Below are 5,495 nucleotides of genomic sequence, written 5' to 3'. Positions count from 1 at the left end.
AACAACATTTAAAATTAACCTTGAAACTGTTTTTTTTTTCCCAGTAGACCAAGTTGCTTGTTCTTCAACTATTCATCCCTTTTTGTTCTCATTATTCCTCCTCATCATCTTATAAATGTTGTTGCGACCCACCATAGGGGGAAAATTTTGGTGAGCCAACATTAGCCCAGAGCATGGGGACAAAAGCATAAACCATAAACTCAGAGACAGTGGACACTGTTTATTTATACTGCAGCACAAACAAAGGACATAACTAAATAGAATGATATTGTTTCTGTTCTTCCTAATTATTCTACCCCACACTTTAATGACAAAAGAAAATTTAACCACTGGATGGCCTTATTCAGTACCTCTGGACCAAATGGTTCCCATAACAATGCACTTAATTTCTGCTTAATAATGAACATTCTACATGCTGGTTTGGGAAACAAAGGTTAATCTTTTAATTTGCAATGAGAAACCCAGCTTGTAGGAGTGTGGCATCAGTAAGACATTCATTTTGAAAGAGATGAGATGTATATAAAACAATGAGTATTCTTTGCAGAAATATTTAAATCAGTGAAATATTCTACAAAAAGATCAAAACACTTAGCAGAGAAACAAATAATATAATCAAAGAACCGCACAGACACTTAAGCCGTGGATATGTTCTGCTGTTCTGGGGCCCAAATACCTGTGAACAATAAATATAATAAAGTGACATGTAGTAGATTCAAAACAGACATAGAGCATATTTTTAAAAATATGCATAAACAATACATCACAAAACTGAATTAGATGAGGAAAAAACTAAAACCTTGGTTCCTTTCAGACAACATCAGGGGACCCATGGAAATGGAAGCACTGTCATGGAATTCCGCAGACCTGCCCTCTCTCCAGTGGTATCCAGAGCCACAGTGCTAAAAGAGAAAAAAATACAGGATAATTGAGCTGTGTTCTGATTAATGCAATCAGATGATTCTATACTTAAAACAGAGGGCAGTCGAAACAAATTATTTGTTTTGTTTTAGGACAAAACAATGTGTTTTGTTTTAGGACATATTGCAATAAAACATGACATGATATTAAAATATGTAATGTTTAATCATGAAATGTAAACATTTGGGATTCAGCATTTATTGATAGCTTTATTTATTGATATGTTTTGTTGGAGATCAATATTGTATTAATGATCTAAAAAGACTGACAAAATATTTTTTTCCCCTTCAGAATTTCAGAAAGAAGTTATATATGTAAGTAATAATTGATGAAGGGCCGTTGAATTATTGAAAATAAATGCACACCCATTACACTTTCAAACTAGCAATGATGGCTTGGGCTGTCTCTAAACAGTCACTAAAGGACAAGGGCGAACGAGACAACTTGTGTAATTATCTTTTTAAATATTTGGTTGAGAGATCAAGTATGTTAACAAGTGGTTTATTTATTAATTAAATTTAATTTATTTCTGTATTTGTTTAGGCAATATTTATTTATTTAAATGAAACTGCACATTTTTTATTGATTGTGAAGTTTGACACAGAAAACAGCAGATCAAACACATGAAATGTCTTGTATGCAGTCAGTGAAGTAAGGACAAGGACAAGGTTCACCAAGGTGCGTGTGTGTGGTGAAAGAGAAAGCGAGAGCTTGAGTAATTATCTGCAAAGTGATATGGAACTGTAATGCGGTCAAACCAGGAACTACTTCACAGCTGTGCAGTTGTTGAAAATTCATCAACACCTTGGAATGTCTTTCAACCATTGTGTATATGTATGTATATACATGTCTTTTTTTGTGAATTGATTGTACAATTCCCTTTTAAGAAAAAGGGAATTATACAATCAATTCACAAAAAAAAACTAAAGCTATAACCATGTTGAAAAGAAAATATCAGAAACATTTTATTCATTTTGAGAGGGTTTGTAAACTCACAGTTGAGCAGTGGTTTCCCATCAGAAGGCAAATGTGAACAGTACAGTGCACATAAACCTTAGTGGAGTTTGCAGTGAAGACAAACATCCTGAAGGAGAAACGGCTGGATGTGGAGACTCCATTCTGCAGCAGCTCCACTGTGTCATCGTTTGGACTGGGACACCTGAGAATATTAGTTGTAACAGTCTACCATTGTATAAAAGAATTGTATAAAGGACCATTGTATAAAAGAACTATGTCAACAAAAACACAGAAAAATTATTTGCAGAATCACAAATCATCAAATTTATGATGGCGTAAAAGCGGTGCTTTCAGAAAATCTGTACCCCAAAAATGATAAGAATGTCCTGTAAAGCATCACAATAAACAACAAGTTCTGCTCTTCTAGCTTTTAAGATTTTGCACCAATTAAAACACAAGAAAAGCCTTACTCTCCGCTGATGAGGTCCCAGCGGACAGAGTGATGAGGATCATTCTCAGGTGTCGCCCAACATGTGTCAATCACTGTGGCAAACTGACGGCTGTCAACCCCCTCTACACGAATTTCCAGAAACATCTGCTGGTTCAGCTCTACATTCACACTTCCAGTGAAGGGCTGGGAGAACTCAGCATCCTGATATGGAACCATCCTGACCTGATATCTCCCTTGACCAGCAGGAAGCTTCTTGTGGACAATGCTGTTGAAATAACAGTAGGGTTGATATGTGGAAAAATGCTACATTCTGTATCAATTTAATGACTATTTCATGGATAGACAGTAGCAAATTTGCTCTCGGTTTACAGAAAATTACCATATATAAAACTTTTTATTTTATTTTAAGAAAACTGGCACAAACAGAGACAGAACACTGAAGTCCCACCTCTCTAGTGGATTGATTTCCATATTCATAGAAAGTGATTGGGTTTGGGGGTATATACAGCTGAAATTCAGCTTCAGAATTCTCTTTCTGCTGATGGGACCTTTAGTCGAGCCCGAAGTTCCAAAAATAAAGTTCTCATAAATGAAGTGGGTGCCATTGGCCTGTGGACCAGAGACATAACATTTTAGTTTGAATTGAATTCAAGATTTTATCTACAAGATTTTTTAAAGATATTTTTAAGACCAGATTTTATTAAAAGCTACTGTCTTAAGAGCAAAACTCATTAGTCAACTGAAAAAAGGGGGGTAAAATGTTTGTTTAAAAAAGACTTAGCACTATTTCATTAGTTGTATTTCAGCATTATTCAGTCAGTGGTAAACTGAGATGTGAGAGCTGAGTGTGTTTTAAATAGCATAATATATCCTACCACAAGATTTGTACCACAGATGTGGTCACTGTTGTCAAAATAGAACTCCACTCTGCCATTCCAGACTGTTCCTTTGCAGTTGGGGTCATTGAGGTGTAAGTTGTCAGTAGGAAAATCAGCCTCAAAGAGCTGACAGCGAGACAGAGACATTGAACCAGAGCTGCTTTCACAAACCTCAGAGAAATCTGACAGAAAAAAAAGAGTAAGAACACCTAAGTAAGCTTTAATTAAAATGTGATTAAGTAAAACTTAGATTTGAATTGTTGTTGTGCAATGTTGTCTAACCAAAAGACTCTGGGTCTGGTCTTTGATGACTCTTGTTACAGAAGCAGCCATAAACACCATTTTTCTCTCCACACCATTCATCCTCCGTGCAGTTGAGCTCAAAACAGGGGTCACTCAAAGCTAAGAGGAGAACAAAAGAATGAATGAAGTAGTCGGAACATTTTATATGCTTATAGAAACTAATTGAATTATATTACCAGGGTCATACGTAGGAAGTTTTAGCCCTCTAATTGATTATCAACTTGGATTATTTTTATTTATTTATTTAATTAGATATTTTTGTTAATTATATTATATATTTTATTTATTTTATTATATTAATTATATTAAATTAATGATGAATTAATATTTTGTTTTGCTTATATCTGTTTTACTCATTCAGTTTCTAATCTCTCTTTTAAGTAATGCAGCCAGGTATGTTTAACTTTACTATGAGTTATACGTGAAGCTAAATGTTCTCATATCCTTTGAGCGACTTTTCCTAAAGTCACCACTGGGGGTGCTATGACCAAACAAATCTACTCAACAGTACTGCGCGCATGCTGTTGGCAGTGTTGCCGGGTCTGTGGTTTTCCCTCGGAATTTGGCTACTTTAACATTGTTGCCGCGGGTTGAAGCGACCCCAATAACGTGATATTTAGCCCCTGGAATGCAAATTTTACCAGGAACCCCACCAAAAAACTTGTATTTTACCCTCCAGAACGCGATTGGGCTAGTTTTGGGCTAGTTTTGAGTAGCGATTTGGTGGGTTTTGTTGTGAAACGCGATTGGGCTAGTTTCGGGCTAGTTTTGAGTAGCGATTTGGTGGGTTTTGTTGTGAAAACCTGGCAACCCTGGCTGTTGGTGAGCTTGACCCTGTAATTGAGGAATAAATACTACATAATTGGAAAACTTTGTTGTGCCATTGGAAACGTAAAAAAAAAAAAGAATGAAATATTCTAATAATATATTGGTTCTTTAAAGTAGATCATGTTATTTGGATCATGAAGTGCTGTTGTATTGCTAATGAGAAAATGTAACATAAAACATCATATCTATACAACGGTTGTATAAATGTGTTTGACTCACCTTGGCAGATGACTCCAGCATCTTCTTGGTGACCACAGTTATGTGATCCCCATCCACTTGATGAACAGTTTTTCAGTGTAGATTCATTCCCACGGCACTGAACATCATCCAACCATATTTGTCCAGAACCTTGTCCAAAATAAGCAGAGCTCTTTGCCTCTGTGACATTCCCACAGCCCAGTTCTCTACACACCACTGCCGCGTCTGTTGAATCCCACAGATCATCACACACTGTTCCCCAGATTCCATTGTGGAGAACCTCCACTCTTCCAGAACAGAGGTTGGGTCCATTCACCAACCTGACAGCTATTAATCACAAACAATATAAAGATAGAAGAACAGGTCATTAGATTTTTTTGCTTGTATGTTTGTAATTTTGATGAGATAACTAAGTGGTAATATAGTGGAGTTTCATCCTCCCCATCGTCTTTACCTCCGACTCCTGGCTGTGAGGCAGTCGTGTTTAATGTCACTGTTGCTGCAGAAAAAAACGAACACACAAATACACAACATTATGTTTTGATGATGATGTTGGCATGTCCGATTTATTGCAGTGCTGTAAGTCTGTTCAGTTCAATCAAGTGTTTTAGGCTGTTTTACAGGTTGTGAGAGAAACAGATCTGGTTCTAATTCAAAGCTGTATAATTACCTGTCCATGGTGCTGCGCTAGTTTGTGCCTGGCCTATCACAGAAAAAGAAAGATAATTGAAGTCTATTACTGTTCAAGAATGGATTTCTGTATTTGCGTGATCTTTCCCACAGTGAAAGTGATATTCAAACAGACGGTAAACAAGAAATAGATTTTTTATTCTCTATACCATTTGTCGTTAACATGTTAAGAAGGTTGACCGCAATGATGCCATGCCAGAAGTGAGGCGGTACCTTTGCAAATTGGAACAAAATTCAGTCTGGCATTGAGGTCAGGCCAATTCATTTAGCTA

General features: G+C 36.4%; 1 pseudogene; it reads right to left on the bottom strand.

Moving 5' to 3' along the window:
• Positions 1-207: 207 nt before the first annotated feature.
• On the bottom strand, positions 208-5,272 carry LOC107757884 (uromodulin-like; annotated as a pseudogene).
• Between the last annotated feature and the right edge of the window lie 223 nt (positions 5,273-5,495).

Source organism: Sinocyclocheilus rhinocerous, unplaced genomic scaffold, assembly GCF_001515625.1.
Source record: "Sinocyclocheilus rhinocerous isolate Xijiao unplaced genomic scaffold, SAMN03320098_v1.1 scaffold4672, whole genome shotgun sequence".
NCBI lineage: Eukaryota > Metazoa > Chordata > Actinopteri > Cypriniformes > Cyprinidae > Sinocyclocheilus > Sinocyclocheilus rhinocerous.
This window is presented reverse-complemented; position numbering and strand designations above follow the sequence as displayed.